This window comes from Physeter macrocephalus, chromosome 5 (genome assembly GCF_002837175.3).
Source record: "Physeter macrocephalus isolate SW-GA chromosome 5, ASM283717v5, whole genome shotgun sequence".
Taxonomy (NCBI): Eukaryota; Metazoa; Chordata; class Mammalia; order Artiodactyla; family Physeteridae; genus Physeter; species Physeter macrocephalus.
In genome coordinates, this window is record NC_041218.1 from 13,092,005 (window position 1) to 13,111,813 (window position 19,809).

The window sequence follows — 19,809 nt, forward strand, 5'->3', positions numbered from 1 at the left end:
CATTTGCACTTGAAAATGAGTTGCTGAACTGCTTGCCTGCAGGCTAGAAAAATCTGGAACTTGATGCTGCATGGTCCAATGGGCAGACTAAGCTTTAGGGTTTCAGCAAAACAGTGGTTTCCCCAAAGTGAGAAAAGTTTGGCTTAAATGAATTTTCCATAATTTTCCAAGCAGAAAATGAAGAAACATAGAAAGAAGCTTTTCCTTAAACTATATATCTATACTTTATATATAGATGTATATTTTGTATATGTATACTTTTCATATATGTATACCTTTTCTTGTTGTTTTAGGGCTGATTTTATTTTTGTTTTGGATTACACACTGACAGGGAGCTCTACACTCATTTCTGTCTTTAGGGTCAACAAAGAACAGAATCCAGTCTTGCTGGGACACCCGCATCACGTGTGGATGTGATCTGACCACACTGAATGTGCTCACGTACATGCTGGCCTGTGAGCGCCCCTGTGAGGACAGCTGTGCAGGCATGGCCGTGTATCTGTGCACACGGTGTGGACAGTTTTATGGCAGTGAAAAGAGGCCTCCCTCTGGGGTTCTGTGACTTATTGGCACAATTGGATGAGAGCATAGCCCTGCCCAGGCTGCAGATGGGCATTTAGTGTGGTCTTAACACTGCACTTAGCCAGTGCGGGAGGGCAGCAATGTCCAGTAGGTAAATGTATCTGCACCTTTGGAACCAGGTGCCTGGACTGGAATTCCAGCTCTGCCACATACTAGCTGAGGGAGTTGAACAATATCTTTAATTTCTTTGTAGCTAAGTTTCTATAATGATGATGACAATAACTGTTATCTACTTCATTGGATTGTCATGAGGAGTAAATGAGTCCATACACGTAAATCCTTTAGAAAAGTACACAGAACAGAGTTAACACTCAAGAAATACTTGCGGTGTTTTGGTTTTTGTTTTTTCCCTGTAGCCACCGCCTAAACCTCAAGCAACTACCTGCTAACCAGAAAATCCCTGGGATGCAACAGGTACCCGGGAAGGAAGAATATGTATTTGGCAAAACTGGGATGGGGGCTCCTGAGAGTTTCAAGCCCACCGGGAGCAGGCCGTCTGTACACATGGATGGGGTGCCAGTCGGCCAGAGTGAGAATTCTGAGTACCGACCCCTCCCCGATCCACCCCCCAGGGTCACTGAAGACGGCAGACAGGAACGTTAACTCACAGAGGGCTGATGCCAAAGAACCAGGGCTGGGGTGAGATTTCAGATCCCCTGTTCAAGACGGAGGTCACGGCTTTGACTCTCCCAAAGCTTCGGGGAGAGGGCGTGAGGGTCTCACCGGGAGGTAACATCTGGACGGGGTTGAGCTGTGGGAAAAGAGAACTCTGGTTTTATTTGAGTTAGAGCCACGCGCTGTTGAAAAGCTCAGGCGTCACAAGGCAGATGCCCAGAATGCCTGTGAAGAAGGGTGACAGGCCTCTGCCCCCAGGGAGACAAGAGCACCCCACGGGGGAGGCAGTCCCTCCAGGGAAGGGAGAACAAGGGCATGTGGAGGGTCGTGTGTCCCACAGCCCACCTCACTCAGGACTAGTCGAGTAATGTTCAGGAGACCATTAGGGAATATTTGTTCGTTCTCTTTACTTATTTCTTTAACCTGAAGCCTTTAATTCATTGTGGCCGGTGTGGCAGGAACTGGGAATGTTGGTGTCAGGCTGTTGAGTTCCCAGCAGAGAAGTCTGGAACCATCTCCCAGGTTTTTATCTGGATTCTCAGACTAGAGAAAATAAGACATCTCCGCAAAATAAAGCCTCAGAATTACATTTGCAAAAGAGAGGAGTGTAGCCATGGTGCGGGGCATGTCTCTGAGGGAGACCGTTGTGTTCCCTCCTTAAATTGCGTGTTTGTATAAACAGGAACAATAGGTCATGTGGCTCAGATAGGTCACCTGCAAATGGGGAAATAACTGCATCAAAATGGGAGTGAGCCATAAATTCATCTCTGAGGAATTAACTGTACCCATCACACGACACATGTATTTCCTGACACTGTAAAGCATTATTGAAGCATCCCATTTATTTCTGAAATGATATAATTTATACTATTAATATTTTTGCTGTAGAAACTGCCCCTTTTTGGCCACATTGGTTAAGCCAATGACTGCCCCTTCGTATCCTTTCTAGAGGCACACAGTTGTAAGTAAATAAGTGAAGGATTATCCCTGTTTCAGACGTAGAAAACGGATGGACGGATGCCGTGGGGGGAAGGGGGGTGTGCGATGAATTGGGAGATGGGGATTGCATATATACACTATTGATACTATGCATAAAATAGATAACTAATGAGAACCTACTGTAGAGCACAGGGGACTCTACTCAGTGCTCTGTGGTGACCTAAATGGGAACGAAATCCAAAACAGAGGGGATATATGTATACGTATAGCTGATTCACTTTGCTATACAGCAGAAACTAACACAACATTGTAAAGCAACTATACTCCACCCCCCCAAAAAAAAGTGAGAAAAAAAAAAAAGATCAGAAATTGAAAAAAAAAAAAAAAAAAAAAAAAAGATTATCCGTGTTTACAGAAGTTAACCCCACCCCCATCCTGTGGGGGGATAGAGTGGAAGCCACATCCTACGCATGTAGTCTGTAAGGCCACAAATGACACTAAAACATGGAAACCTCTCAGAGGCTCTTTTCAGGCATCATGACCAGGGCTGAGCAGTGGACATGGAGATGTGCCACCTGGATCCCCCTTCAAGGAAAGACCTGCTGTCCCAGCTGCCAGGAGCATTGTGATAGACAGCCCCTGCAGGGGCAGCCTCCATGCAGTGAGCCATCTTAACCCGTGTCACGCCCTTCTGGAAGTGACCCACATCTAATGACCTGATCCAGGAGAAAGTACAACAGCTTTGTCACTTTAGACCCAAATAAGACACCTCTGACCAGTTATCCTAGCCCCAGAGCTGCTCATGGGGTCAGCTGCGGCTGTCAGGCTGCATCATAGCTCAGCTTCTCCCTCTACTCCATCCTGCTTCCTTCTCTCCCTTTTTGCAGGTGTTGATTCTGAACGCTAAACACTGTATGCCAGACAGCGTAATAACCCCCCCAAAATGTCCATGTCCATCCCCAGAACCTATGAATACTCTGTAGACATGTTTAAGTTAAGGATCTTGAGATAGGAAGAGTATCCTGCATTATCCAGGTGGACCCAGTATAATCCCAAGGATCTTTATAAGAAGGAGACCAGAGATCAGAGAGAGAGATGTTGCTCTGCTGGCTTTGAAGGTGGAGGAAGGGGTCACAAGCCAAGGAATGTAGGCAGTCTCCAGAATCTGGAAAAAGTCAGAAAATAAGTTCTCCTTTCGAGCCAGAGAGCACACAGCCCTACAGACCCATTTTAGGTTTCTGACCTTCAGAACTGTAGGATAAGAAATGTGTGTTGTTTTAAGCTACTAAATTTGTGGTAATTTGTTACAGCAGCAAATAGGAAATTAATACACACTGTCATAGAATATGCTTCCTGGAGAATCCAACCTAGACAGGTTGATAGTTCAATACTTTCAGTGAATCAAAATTAAAACTAAATTATTTTTCTGTCTGCCATTTTGGGTGTTTAGGGCCATTTGTGCAACCCCTCACCCAACCCCAGAGCAAACCTGTAGTGCCCCCTTTCCTTCTCTCTGCTCATCCAAATCACAACCTTCCTGCAGCATTTCCTGAGAGCTACACCCTTGTTGATCTACCCCTTTCTCGAACAAGGGTAATGTTTTTAGTCTGCATCATTCACTTCAGCCATTAATCATGTATTTTCATAGGACAAATGGGGGACATCAGAGGTAATGAGGGAATCCCTGTATGCATTCCTCCAGGTAGATGTAGAGGTTGGAGTTTTTGGAGACCTACACCAACTCTACTCTCTTCCAAACTCTATTTTACTAGGATGTACACAGATCCCAAAATGATTAGGATCAATTGCTAGCCAGCCTTGAATGGTTTCCTGCAGCCCAGCAGAAATCTGACACTCTGGCTTAGGCAGCCCCAAGACCTTCTGTTAGTCAAGGACTGGAGCCTGGTGCTCTCTCATAGTTAGGGAGAGTCCTGGAAATTTTCCTCTGCTGGTCCATGATGAGCATCTCTAGTTCCTGAGAAGAAGACTCAGGTCTGACACCACAGGCCTTAGATGCCTGCAGCAGCCCCTTGGGCAGCATCCCTGAGGTTCACTGGCACATTCATGTCTTAGATGAGGCCAAAGAGCTATCCAGATGTGCACAGCCAGAGACAAGGGCATGGCTCATGCTCTCCCTTTCCCATGTTCTTTGTTCGGTATTGCTGACAGTTAAGTGAGGTTCCTAAACAGCAGAAAATTAATTCCCAGTTGTCATTTGGAATTTTCCTTGGTCTCCAACTCTTGCCTGGGATCTTTGGAGAACATTCTGCACCGTCAAAGATAGGGATTTGTGTCTCTTTCACACAACACGTTGCCACACATGGTACTGGCTACATGTTGAAATAAGCTACACATTGAAACTGTGAACTCAGTCGCCTATAAAATGAAGTCACGTTTTCCTGAGGGCATTAGAAGAGTGTGCTGACAGATAGCCAACAGCCCCTAGTATTGAAAGAGTCTTACTTACATCTCAGTATCTGTAATATTTAAGAAACTAAAAATAGAGCTACCACATGATCCAGCAATCTCACTCCTGGGCATATATGCAGAGAAAAACATGGTTCGAAAGGATACATGCACCCCAATGTTCACTGCAGCACTGTTTACAATAGCCAAGGCATGGAAGCAACCTAAATGTCCATCGACGGATGAATGGATAAAGAAGATAGGGTACATACAATATATACAATGGAATACTACTCGGCCATAAAAAAGAATGAAATAATGCCATTTGCAGCAACATGGATGGACCTGGAGATCATACTAAGTGAAGTAAGTCAGACAGAGAAAGACAAATATCACATGATATCGCTTATATGTGGAATCCAAAAAAATGATACAAATGAACTTATTTACAAAACAGAAACAGACTCACAGACTTAGAGAATGAACTTATGGTTATGGGAGGGGGAAGGGTGCAGGGGGAGGGATAGTTAGGGAGTTTTGGATTGGCATGCACACACTGCTATATTTAAAGCAGATAACCAACAAGGACCTACTGTATAGCAGAGGGAACTCTGCTCAATATTCCATAATAACCTAAATGGGAAAAGAATTTGAAAAAGAATAGGTACAAGTATATGTATAACTGAATCACTTTGCTGTACACCTGAAACTAACAACACTGTTAATCAACTATACCCCAATATAAATTTTTTAAAAAATCTGTAGTATTTTCCTAACACAATGACAGACCATCTGGAAACCCAGTAGCTTCCCATTAGTCCAGAACCAATCCTGAGGTGACTTTCTCTTGGCTCAAAATCTGTTATTAAGAATGTCAAAGGGGGCTTCCCTGGTGGCACAGTGGTTAAGAATCCGCCTGCCAATGCAGGGGACACGGGTTCAAGCCCTGATCTGGGAAGATCACACATGCTGCAGAGCAGCAAAGCCCATGCGCCACAACTACTGAGCCTATGCTCTAGAGCCCGCGAGCCACAACTACTGAAGCCCGCGTACCTAGAGCCCGTGCTCCGCAACAAGAGAAGCCACTGCAATGAGAAGCCCGCGCACCGCAACAAAGAGTAGCCCCTGCTCGCTGCAACTAGAGAAAGCCCGCGCGCAGCAACGAAGACCCAACACAGCCAAAAATTAATTAATTAATTTTAAAAAACAAAAAGAACGTTGAAGGGAAACAACCTCTGTTTAGAAGTAGGGTAAGAGGAAACAGGAAGATAGGAGTGCCATGATCACTCACGGATCACTCGGGATTTAAGAAGTACTTAAGTCGCCAGTCAAATTGCTCCGTAATGTGGACGAGTGAGAGAATGTGAGACTAAACCAAGGGAGAGAGACTCAAGGTTTAAGGTAGCCCCACATTTTAATTTTATGCTCACTGACAAGATATACATATACAGATATACATGCATATGCATATATCTAATACTCTCATACTTGCAACCTCCTTCCCAGTTATATACATCAACCACATAAACCTAGAACAGCAAAGGTGGCTGTTGATTACCCTAGAGAGGGTGCTGTGTGGCTCTCACTTCTCACTTACTTCTCCCTGCTTTTGCCACTTCTCTGAAGCTCCAGAACTTGGTCAGCTTAGCTAAGCCTGATGGTAGGATCTACTGCAGGGGTGGTATATGGAGTGACTTGAGGCAGTGGTCATGGTAAACCTACAGCAATAGAACCCTCATCGTGTCCTAGAGTCGGAAACTTACAGATGCAGAAAGAAAAGCCATAAAGAAAGGAAGGCCAATAGAATAAATAAACCCAAGATAAGTGTAGCCTCTTTCACCACTGATTCTTGGCTCCACTTGTAATTATGTTGTACTAAGTGTAGTATACACTTTCTTTCTTCATCCATCATCCATTTCCCCCATTCTTCTTTCCTAAAAGGAACCAAATTTTGCTCAGGTATACACTTCTCACCTTCACAGTCCCTGCCTGCCTGTGACAACTTTGCAGGTGACTAGATAACCCCATCCCTGTTGTTAGGAGCTAGTTTATATCAGTTTAAGGTCCTCATAGTAATTCCTCTTCCACTGCCAGTGCTTGGGTTAGGAATTGATCATGTAACTCACTCTAGACCAGAGAGTCTTAGGGGGAGTCTGCTGAGAGATCTCAGGAAAGATTTCATTCTCCTTAAAAGGGGACATTCAAGAAAGATATGGTGATGACCCTTAAACATATTATGCTAGGTGAAATAAGCCAGTCACAAAAGACCACATATTGTATGATTCCACTTATATGAAACATTCAGAATTCCAAATACATAGAGATGGAAAGTGGATTAGAGGTTGCCTGAGGCTGGGGTTGGGGATGGTTGGGGGAAAAATAGGAAATGACTGCTAATGGGTATGAGATTTCTTTTTGGGGGGATGAAATGTTCTAAAATTGGTTGTGGTATAAGAGTTGCACAATTCCATGAATATACTAAAAACTACTGAATTATAAACTTTAGATGAAAGAGTTGTAAGGTATGTGAATTACACCTCAATAATGCTGTTGAAAAAAATGAAAGGGATGGTCCCACTTTTTCCCATAGATAGGGTCATATGTGTACATCATACCTGAAACTGCTACAACTATTGTTCACCCGTGAAGGGAGCCAGCCCTTGGGTGAAGCCAGCTCACAGAGGATGAGCAGGAAGAGATGGAAAGAACTTGGCTCCTTGGTGACATCATTGAGGCAAATGGCTGGACTATGCCTGGAGTTTGCTCAAACTTGGACATCCCATAATGTGAAATAATAAATTCCATTATTGTCTAAGCCAGTTAGAGCCAGGGTTTTCTGCTCCTTGAAGCCAAGAGCACTGACTTGATAAAGCACAAGCCATAGGCTCTTGGTGGGTAGGAGACACAGTGAGGACAATGTTTTTAAAAAAATGATGTTGAAATTTTAAGGGAAAAACAGATGAAAACAGAAGGCAGAAAGGAGCTAGTTGACATCAATTGGTATGTTTAACCTTATATTGTTCCTAAAATCATTCTCCAACCATTCCCCTGGACCCTGGACCCGGGCCATGCTCATTTGCTATAGATTCATTAACATTAAAATAGAGTTAAGTGTTCAGAAAAATTGGTATAACATTCATATCACCGCAAATAGCCTTACATGAGGCATCTCAGATAGAATCTGCTTCTCATGGGAATAGATGCTCCTCCACTGGAACTTTTACCATAGAAAATTACGTACAAATTCCTTTAACATTCATTTTGGTTTGTTTACATATTTTATGCACACAGGTTCTTCTTTAGACTACTTTGTTTCCACTAAGAAAAGTATGAAATGGAGATCTTGTGGGATTTAGGCTTAAAATCTCTTCCTTGTTGTGACCTTTAATATCCACTGATAGTAGTAACTAACAGATTGGAAACATGTAAATGAGGCCTTTCAAGAAACCAGCAGGTTGCTAGGAGAGAGAATATCTTCCACATTTAACATGGGATTTTATAAGAACCCTCTGCAAAGCCCATTCTCACCCATGATCGATATGGGCCCTGCCTTTTCCCGAAAGTGACTTCTTTTGTTAATGTGTCTCCTTGTCCTTTGCCACCTCCTCCTCCTGACGACATCTGGGCCCTAGCTGGCACTTTTCAGTTGGCTGTTTAACACAGGCATGAAAAGGGACAAAGATAGGGTTCACATTGATTGTATCAAGCAAGTTCTCCAATATTGTTTTGCAAAACCCAGTCTCCCAGAGTAACCCAGTTTCTAAGTATTCTGAAACAAGGAGGAAATTCTATCTATGATGAATTTTAAGGAGGTGTTCTTTTAAAGATTCTATTTTTTAGAGCAGTTTTAGGTTTATCACAAAATTGAGAGGAAGGTACAGAGATTTCCCCTATATCTTCTTGCCCCTACATTTGCAACGCCTACCCCCATTATCCCATCACTCCCCAGAATGGTGCCTTTTTTTTTTTTTTTTTTTAACTAAAGACGAGCCTACATGGACACATCATAATCACCCAAAGTCCATAGTTTACCTTAGGGTTTACTCTTGGTCTTAAATGTTCTATGGGTTTAGACAAAAGTATAATGACATATATCCATCATCATAATATTATACAGAGTAAATTCAATGCCCTAAAAAACCACTGTGCTCACTGTGCTTTCTATTTCTCTCTCTCCCAATCCCCACCCCAGCAAGCACTGATCGTTTTACTGTCTCCATAGTTTTGTTTTTCCAGATTGTCACATAATTAGAATCACATAGTATGCAGCCTTTTCAGATTGGCTTCTTTCACTTTATAATATGCATTGAAGTTTCCTCCATGTCTTTTCATTGCTTGATAGCTCATTTCTTTTCAGCCCTGAATAATATTCCATTGTCTGGATGGACCACAGTTTATCTACCCGTTCACCGACTAAAGGTCATTTGGTTGCTTCCAAGCTGTGGCAGTTATGAATAAAGCTGCTATACACATCCACGTGTAGGTTTCTGTGTGGACATAAGTTTTCAACTCCTTTGGGTAAATACCAAGAAGTGTGATTACTGGATCATATGATAAGAGTATGTTTAGTTTTGTTAGAAACCACCAAACTGTCGTCCAAAGTGGACGTACCATTCTGCCTTCCCATCAGCAATGAACGAGAGTTACTGCCGTTCCACATCCTCACTAGCATTTCATGTTGTCAGTGTTCCAGATTTTGGCCATTCTAACAGGCTTGTAGTGGTATCACCTTGTTGTTTGAATTTGCATTTCCCTGATAATATTATGTGGAGTAGATTTTCATATTTTTTTTATTTGCCAACTGTATATCACTTTTGGTGAAATGTCTGTTCAAGTTTTTGGTCCATTTTAAAATCAGGTTGTTTGCTTCCTTATTGTTGAGTTTTAAGAGTTCTTTGTATATTTTGGAGAGCAGTCCCTTGCCAGATGTGTCTTTTGCAAGTATTTTCTCCCAGTTTATGGCTTGTCTTCCAATTCTCTAGATATTATCTTTTGCAAAGCAGAAGTTTTTCATTTTAATGAAGCCCAGTTTATCATTTTTTTCTTTCATGGGTCATGTCTGGTGTGGTGTCTAAGAAGGCATCACCATACCCAAGGTCATCTAGGTTTCCTCCTTATGCTATCTTCCAGAAATTTTATAGAGTTTTATTTTACGTTTAGGTCTATGATCCATTTTGAGTTAATTTTTGTGATGAGTGTAAGGTGTCTAAATTAATTTTTTTTTTGTAAGTGGATTTCCAGTTTTTCCAGCACTATTTGTTGAAGAGACTGTCTTTGTTTCATTGTACTTTGTTCCTTTGTCAAAGATCAATTCACTCTAATTATGAGGGTCTATTTCTGGGCCCTCTGTTTTTTGTTTTGTTTTGTTTTGTTTTGTTTTGTTTTTGTGGTACGTGGGCCTCTCACTGTCGTGGCCTCTCCCGTTGCGGGGCACGGGCCCCGGACGTGCAGGCTCAGCGGCCATGGCTCACGGGCCCAGCCGCTCCGCGGCATGTGGGATCTCCCCGGACCGGGGCACGAACCCGCGTCCCCTGCATCGGCAGGCGGACTCTCAACCACTGCGCCACCAGGGAAGCCCTGGGCCCTCTGCTTTGTTCCATTGATCTCCTTGCCTGTTCTTTTGCCAATACCATATTGTCTTGAGTACTGATGCTCATGGCCCTTTACCTAACTTGGGTTCCTTGGTGTGAAGCAATGCTGTGCAAGATACCGCGATCATTCATAAGGCCCCTGGTGAGTCCCCAGTTGGTGGCCCTGGCAAGGCATGACAGGCAGGGAATATAAAACCAAATCTGCGAATCCACAGGGTCTTGCTCTATGCTCCATTCCACATCCTGATCTGCCCCCAGACACCAGGAACATGGTTAGATCTGTTAGATCGTAAGGGCTGAAGGACAAAATCAATTGTAGCCGTCGGCGGAGGAAACTCCTCCTGCTCCAAGCCCACTCAGACCTGACAGCTTTTCACCCACCTGTGAAATGGGTCACTGTACACGTGCATCTCACAGCTGTTGCCTCAAAAATGGGTGCCTTCTTTTGGTGGAGGATGCAGCACACGGTGCACTTCCTTCGCTGTGGTAGGGTTAAGGTAGTGGACCAGCCAATACGATATTTTTTAGGGTAGTGTGGCAGTAAAAGTCTCTTGCCTTCAGTGGCCGCATGGTTGCAGGTGACCACAGATCATAATATACATTTTTTAAAATTTATCCATTTATTTTTGGCCGCGTTGGGTCTTCGTTGCCGCGTGCGGGCTTTCTCTAGTTGCGGCGAGCGGGGGCTACTCTTTGTTGTGGTGCGCGGGCTTCTCATTGCGGTGGCTTCTCTCGTTGTGGAGCACAGGCTCTAGGCATGTGGGCTTCAGTAGTTGTGGCACACAGGCTCAGTAGTTGTGGCTCGCGGGCTCTAGAGCGCAGGCTCAGTAGTGGTGGCACACGGGCTTAGTTGCTCCGTGGCATGTGGGATCTTCCCAGACCAGGGCTCGAACCCATGTCCCCTGTATCGGCAGGCAGATTCTTAACCACTGAGCCACCAGGGATGCCCACATAATATTTTTAAAAATTCTTTTAAATTAATACATAATATTTCAACATTTGGATACATTGTTGATTATCCCTTCATTGTTGAAAGATTGGGCTTTAAGATTTTAACTAAAAAAAAAAAAATTGAAGATCTTTGAAGTCGTTTAGGATTATATCCTTAGGGTTAATTTTAAAAACTGAAATCAGGGAAAAAAAATATCTAAGGTTTCAGATGCATATTCCCAAACTGTTTTATTAAAAGCTTATAACCAATTTAACATTCTCACCATCTGTATAGGATAATCTTCTCACCAGCAGTAAGTAACTTTTTTTCCCCCAATTTCTACTTATTTAATTGCTGGGAAGATGGTATTTCATTTTTTCAACTTACATTTGATTATGAGTAAAAATGCTTTTTCATCTATTTAGCCATTTTAATTTTCTCTTCCATAAAATATTTGCTTGTTTTTTACTTGTATTTTTATGATATTTTCTCAACTTGCTTTTTATGTTTATTTTTGCCTCTAAAATTCTATAACCTTATCTAAATGATGAAAGTCTTAAATCATTTTAGAAGGATGATATTATAGTAACTGGATTCTGTTGATATTTTAGTGGTTTTCTCATCAATTTGATACATGCTCTTTGTAGATTAAGAGTCGTAATCCTTTGATTTATTTGTTCCAAATACCTTCATGGTATATTTGCCTTTGTACTTGGTTTATGATAATGTTTTACATTTAAGAAAACAAACAAACAAAAAAAACCCTTGTATGGTATGCAGTTGAATCTCAGTCACACTACTGGAGAGCCTTCTATCAAATCATCAGAAATTCACCTGTATTTATCTCCTAGGAATTTTCTATGGTTTCATTTTTTATATTACTCTTTTAAAATTCACCCATAATTATTTTTCCGTATCAAAATATACCAAAATCTTTCCAACTTCAAGGTCTTCACCAAGGCTGGTCCATTCACTCATCACCTAAGCCACTCCCATTCATCTTCCTCCTCTCAGCTCAATGGTCACTTCACCCCAGAGATCTACCCTGGGTCATTCATCTAAACTAGGTTCCTCCTGTTACACTCACCCAGAGCTCCCTTGTCCTTCGTGGAATTCATTAATAATCTGAATGTTTCGCAATTGTATCTGTAATATAATACAAGTTTGTAATTGTATTAGTGCCTGACCCCTCCCCCAACTATGAGGTTCTAAATTCCATAAGGACAGTGACAATGTTATTCTTTTTCCTATAGAATACTCTTATCCTTATATAGATAGTGCCTGTCATAAAGTAAACACTATTTTAGGGTTGAATGAACCCTGAACTTCCTCAGCTTTCTGCCCTCCCACGCACGAAATTACTCACATAACACGACTCAAAGGTGAAAACGCACACCACCTTCCTCGACTGCAGGCTGTGGGACACAGTGTACCCTCCTCCCCTTCAAGGCTCATGCAGCCACCTGCACTTTGCCAGGCACCCCCTTCTCCCTCTCTTTGAGAAAACTGCCTTATCAGTCAAACCCTCCCTCCAGTGTTTTCTCCCTCCATCTCCACTGTCTTTCCCTCTTTAGCATATAAACCTACTCAAAATGTGTCCATCTCAACACAGAGATATACCCAAACCTACTCCTTCCTGATCTTGCATTCCCCACTACAATTTTTAAAATCAATTTTATTGACATAATTTACATACAATAAAATGCACCCAGATCGGTGACTTTTGATAAATATATACATTCCTGTCATGGCCACAATGAAGATATACATAGAGCAATTTGAGGAGACAACCTTTTTACAACAGTGAGTCTTCCAATCCGTGAACATGGCATTTCTCTCCATTTATTTAGGTGTTCTTTATCTCAGTAATGTTTCTTAAGTTTTAATTGTACATATCTTGGACATATTTTGTTAAATATATCCCTATGTTTTTCAGGTTTTTAGTACTCTTGTAAATGGCACTATTTAAATTTCAATATAGAACTATTTGTTTCTAGAATACAGAATATACAGAAATACATTTTTAAAATATTTAGCTTGGATCCGTCAACTCTCTTCTCCAAATCTCTCCAAGGCTAATTGAAATTTTTCACTTACAGAATTATTTATTCCAATTACCAATGCTTCTGAAGCACTAAGAACTGATTATAAAATGAATATTAATTCGATCAGATTTTTTTGCCAACATCAAACTGATAAGCACTGAGGAAAGCAGAGTAGGTGTTGAGTGGTAACTTTGAAACCTGCTGTATGCTGAGACGGAGAGGTTAAAATGGGCCGCTGGACTAGAGTCAATTATGTCTCAATGAAGCTGGAAACTAAATAAGTAAATAAAAGGTTAAAAAAAAAAGAGAGAGAGAGAGAGATGAAAAAGATGAGGAGCTAGAGTGAGTAGCAATCCAAAAAAAAGATGAAAGATGTCGAAGAAAGGAAGGGAGAAGATGCCATACCATAGGTACATTTTACATTTTCATGGAGACCCCCGGAGACAATCACTGTACCATTGAAGTCCTGCTCTCCCATATTAATTCTTTCTTGAACAAGGAAGGTTACAAGTAAGATTTTTGAAGCAAACTTATGCTCTGAGCTGTTTTTCCGTTTTTGTTTTATGCCCAAGGACTATTTCGAAAGATTGAATCCTCATTCAGTTCAAAATCATCTCTCAAGTCCAGGTCTCTTCAATCAGACCGTCCAGCATATTATCTTCCAGACCAGCATTTCTCATGGTGTGTTTTATATAGCGTATTATGTCAGAGGAAAGTTAACAGTTATACACACATACCAAACAACAACAACAAAACAATGATTCCCTGAGTTTGGGAATCACTAGGCTAAACATGTGTATTTATATTAGATTCAATAGAACCTTTTTTTTTTTTTTTTTTTAATTTTTTTTTTTTTGCGTTACGCTGGCCTCTCACTGTTGTGGCCTCTCCCGCCGCGGAGCACAGGCCCTGGACGCGCAGGCCCAGCGGCCATGGCTCACGGGCCCAGCCGCTCCACGGCACGCGGGACCCCCCCGGACCGGGGCACGAACCCGCACCCCCCGCATCAGCAGGCGGACTCCCAACCACTTCGCCACCAGGGAAGCCCTCAATAGAACCTTTGATATACAAATGAGCATACAAATTTCCAAAAGGGTGATATAGTATATAGTGTTTATGTATTATTAAGTTGGGAATAAAAAAGACTTCTTGACTTCAAGTATGGTGCAGTCAGGTCATGTGGCAGAAATAACTCCTAGACTTTGAGATAGGAAACCCAGCTCCTTTGTTTACTTATATCATTGGGGGTGGTTACTTTAAATCTATGAATGACATGCTCTTAAAGAAAATGCAGATTTTAAAAATCCACTGTGATTTGCATTAATTAGGTTAAAAATATTACATACAGAGATGGACCTAAATTTTATAATAGACAAAGGTGAGAGGAGTTGACATTATAGTTAAGATTTTTTTTTTTTTTTTGTGGTACGCGGGCCTCTCACTGTCGCGGCCTCTCCCGTTGCGGAGCACAGGCTCCGGACGCGCAGGCTCAGCGGCCACGGGCCCAGCCGCTCCGCGGCACGTGGGATCTTCCAGGACCGGGGCACGAAGCCGTGCCCCCGCATCGGCAGGCGGACTCTCAACCACTGCGCCACCAGGGAAGCCCACAGCTTTAACTTTTGATCTTGGCCTTGTTGTCCAAAATTGCTCAATATCCCAAGCTGCAGAGAGATAAGCACAAATACAAAACCCTGCTTCTAACTGTATGCATGTAATTGCTGAGATTAAGTTCTGTGACTTAACATTCTCTGACGTTAATTCTAAAGCTCTCCATTTATTCATTATTTCCACATAGTCTCTTATCCTGAACCTTAAGAGGAAGGCTTTAATCCTTCCAGCTTTAAGCCAGGGCCTGAAGCCCTCCCTGGTCGGTTGCTTTGGTAGCACAGCCAGCCTGAAGGGCACACCACTAGGTGGCGCTGAAGATCTGGCTGGAGAAGGAGAATTGGGGCTAAACAGGTCCACAAGCGACAATTTTCCTCGGGGTCTACTGGCTGGCCCCAGGTTGCTATTTTCTTTATTGTCAGAGACCTTGGGGATGTCCTGGCTTGAATCTGATACAAACAGTCCCTCTGCAGTGCTTATCAGTCTGTAAAGGGGATCTTGGTCTCGGCAGTAGTATCTCCCGGGCCTTATCACAAGATCATTAATGACTGGATCTTCCTGCCTCCTCCTTGCATCTTCCCCGAGTCCCCAAGTCTGGGGGCCTATCCTGTGTTTCCTCACCCATTCATTCAAGCATTTATTGCATGCTCTTACATGTCAGGTTTGAGATACAAGACTTGAGCATTTTTTTTCTTAGTCGGCCATCATCAGCATCAGGCCCTGAGCATAGGGGACCAAGTTGCTGGCAGTTGAGCTGTGTTTCCAGGAGGGAGAAGAAGAGCAACATCCAGGTTCTTATATTTACAACCAGCCCATAATCCCTGCCCCCTCAGAGACACACCGCCTGCATGAATGCAACGAGAGGGGAAATGCAACCTCTCTGCCCATACACCTCCACATCAAGCTGCCCTTTGCACCTTCCTTTGCTCTTGATATTTAATTAACTCTAATACAATGCAGTCTTTGGTCCTTCTTTTTAAATAAAATGTCTGCTGGGAATACGTTTGTAATGGAATATTTTTCAACGATGAAAAAGAGCTCTCAAGGAAAAGACCTGGAGCAACTTGAAAGACATATTACTAAGTGACAGAAGCCAATGTGAAAGGCCACACACTGTATGAGTCCAACTCTATGACATCTGGAAAGGCAAAGCTACGGAGACAGTGAAAATATCTCTGGTTGCCAGGGTTCTGGGGAGACAGGAGATGACCGGGGGAGAACAGGGGATTTGTAGGGCAGTGAAACCATTCTGTACAACACTGGATATATGTCATTAAACATGTGTCAAAGCCCATGGAATGTGCAACACAAAGAATGAACCCTAACATAAACTATGGATTTAGTTCATAATAATGTACCGGTATTGGCTCATCGATTGTAACAAATGGATGCAAGAATTTAATAACAGTGGAAACTGCAGGCGGAGTGGGAGGCCTATGGGAACCGTGTACTTTCTGCTCAATTTTTCTGTACACCTAAAACTGCTCAAAAAATAAAATCTATTATTTTTTTTAAAACATCTGCTGGGAAAGGCCTCATATTTATATAGTGCTTTACAGTTTCCGAATCAATCCATTTGATTCTCAGAAGAGCACCATAAGATGAAAAGGACTGGTATTGTCCTGAGTTTACAGATTTGGGCATCAAGGTCAAAGAATTTGAGTGACTTTTCAAATTCATGTAGCTAAACTACTGCAGAACAAGGACTGGACCTCAGGTCTTTTTATCCCAGATCTGGAGCTCGTTTCTCTATTCTAGTCTCTTGCAAACAGGGAAATTGGTGATAGTCCTCTATGCTCTCTAGTGATTATTCTTTTTTCCCCCAAGGTTCTGGGTGAGCCCAATTTGATAGAGATATACACCATAAATTATAACTCAAGACTTCACTCTATGGCTATTTGACACAATTTAATGCAAAAGTTTCATGAATAAAAGAGCATCTTTAACATACTTTTTTCACCCACTCTACCACCAATTCTTTCCTCCAGAGTCTTGGAAACTTTGCTTCCTCTCCACTTTTAGGATAATTCATTAGAGCAAGAACGAAAGCAGAGAGACCAGCTAGAAGAGGCTGGGGACACTTTTATAGAATACAGCACTGAGGACGTGGGATAGTTCGCCATAAGAACCCACAGCAGATTGTGATGGGATCTGAGCCTTCTAGGAGGATTGGTCCAGAGCAAACCAGCGTCTGTGGTCAGATGGCTCAGAACAAGTCCTCAACAGCGACACCTTGTGGTCATGAGACTCGACTGCAGTAGAAATCAGATGAAATAACTTTTGTCTCCTCTTGGGGTATGGAGACAATACTGTCTCCTCTTGACACTGTATAAACCTCCAGAATCCCTGGGAGGGGAGTGAAAATTCCTAAGAGAGTCACCTGCTTTCAGCTAAGTCGTCCTTTAGACACTTGAGCAATGAATTAGAGAAAAGAGGTGTGACCATCTTGCACCCCGAGGCTGTGGAGCGGTTTACAACAATTGCACTAAGGAATGTAATCTGGAAAGAGACCTTTTCAAAACGACGGAAGTATATTGGGAATGTCTGTAAAATGCCCAGGGCAAAGAGGGTAAAATGGAGGCATCATGTTTGTGATTCTTACGCGGTGACCGTCCCTGGCACACGAAGTACTCTCCGGCCTCAGGAATGCCAGTGGAACCTGAATAAATATAGATGTGGTCAGAAAGGGGAAGACCAACTTGGAAAGTTATGAGATCGTTGGTGAAATGTCTCTGGAAATTTTTACTTTTCCTATAAGAAATGAAGACTGTGGTTTAGGAAGTCACGATAAAAATAACATTTTCGACCCACAGCTGGGGGGTCGACTGTGGTGAGCAAGAGAGGGGCAGCCCCTGTCTTTATGGGTCTCACATTCTGAAGGGAAAGACAGACATGTTAACAGGAGCACAGACCCAGTGGGAAAGACAGGTATCGTGCTGCTAATTTTTTCACGCTTGTCCAGCCCTCCTGACCTCTTATGGTACTGTTCCTCAGCGCTTGTCCCGGGGCCCTTATTATGGGTTGAGTTGTGTCCCCAAAAGGTGTGTTGAAGTCCTAACCTCCAGCACCTCAGAATGTAAGCTTGGTTGGAAGCAGGGGTTTTGTAGATATCATTAGTTAGGATGAGGTCATACTGGAATAGCAATGGCCCTTAATCTAGTATGGCTGGTGTCCTTCAAAGAAGAGGAGAGAAAGATACACAGGAAATGGAGGGCCCCATGGAGACACAGCCATGTGAGTGGAGGGTGCCTCGTTTTTTTTGTTTATTTTTTTAAATTTATTTTTGGCTGCATTGGGTCTTCGTTGCTGCGCACGGGCTTTCTCCGGTTGCGGCGAGCGGGGGCTGCTCTTCGCTGCGGTGCGCGGGCTTCTCATTGCGGTGGCTTCTCTTGTTGCGGAGCATGGGCTCTAGGCGCGGGGGCTTCAGTAGTTGTGGCGCACGGGCTCAGCAGTTGTGGCTCGCGGGCTCTAGAGCGCAGGCTTGGTATTTGTGGCGCGTGGGCTTAGTTGCTCCGTGGCATGTGGGATCTTCCCAGACCAGGGCTCCAACCTGTGTCCCCTGCATTGGCAGGCGGATTCTTAACCACTGTGCCACCAGGGAAGTCCCTGGAGGTTGCCTTGTGATGACAGAGGCAGGTATCAGAGGGATGCATCTCCAAGCCAAGGAATGCCGAGGACTGCTAGCGAACACCAGAAGCTAGAAGAGGCGAAGAAGGATTCTGCCCTGCAGGTTTCAGAGGGGGCACAGCCCTGATAACACCCTGATCTCCGACTTCTAGTCTCCAGAACTATGAAAGAATACATTTCTCTTGTTTTAAGGCTCCCAGTTTGTGGCACTTGGTGACACCAGCGCTAGGAAACGAACACAGCCCCCATGCTGCTTCACCCTCACCCTGAGTGACCTTGTTCATTTCCATATTTTTAAAAACCATCCAGTTGCTGATGATTCCCAAGCTTATACACTAAAGCCGTATTACGTGAACAGTGATTTCAACTTCACCCACGTGGCACAGAAAAAAGTCTTCCTTCCTCCATTTTTCCCATTTCCCCAAACCAGACTTTGCTTTCCAGTAACCCAGAGAAGGTGTTGCTGTGCGTGAGGGGGATGCGAATAGGGGCCACAGTGCAAAGAGCAAAAGAAGGGGACGCCGGCTTCTGGCTTCCAAAGGCTCAGGTTCAAGAGACAGCAGAGGTTTTCAAAGGCAGTTTCTAATTGCTTACACTTTGGCTGACTTTACACCTTAACCCCTGAGGTCAGAGGAGACTCCATATATCCCCATCCTACACGTCATCTTTCAACTCCCAGCCTGTATAACTGACCACTAGACACATCTGCTTGAACGTCTCACAAACATCTCAAACAAGCATCTTCAGAACTGAACTCTGGATTTTCCTCTCTAACCAGTTTCTCCCCGTCTCTGGTGCCACCATGCTAATCCAAGCTATTACAGTCCCATCGTGGGATTCACTGAAAGTAGCCTGATTGCAAACCCTGCTTTCACAGTTGCCTCCATAGGGTCCATTCTCACAGAGTGACAGTTGCGTCATAGCTCTTCTGGTTAAAATCTTTAAAAATCTTCCTAATATCCTTACTGTAATCTAAATCCTTATTAGGGCCACGTGGCCCTGTGAAATCTTCCCCCGCCTGCTTTTTCCAACTTCACCTAGGTTTCTCTCTGCGTCGCTCACTGCATTTCAATCATCCTGGCCTCTTACATTCTTCTCAAGTACGCTAAACTCTTTCCCACCTGATTGCCTGCCCCTGGTGGAGGGAACAGCGTACGTGAAGACGCTGACATGGCTAGGTGCTTCTCAGCCTTTAGGTCTTAACTCCAAAGTGTCTTCTTAAAGAGGCCCTTCCTAGCTCCCGAGTCTACAATAGGAGCTCACACTGCTCTCTCACCATACCCTGCTTTTCCTTTGAGTACCTCTTATAATTTGATAGTATATATTCATTTAGTTTTCTTATTTATTGTCTGTTCCACCTGTTCACCTCCTGCCCAGACTATGGGCTCCTTGAGGACAGGGACCTCTGTGTCTTGTGTATCAGAATATATTCAGTATTGGGCACTGTTATGGACTGAATTGTGTTTTC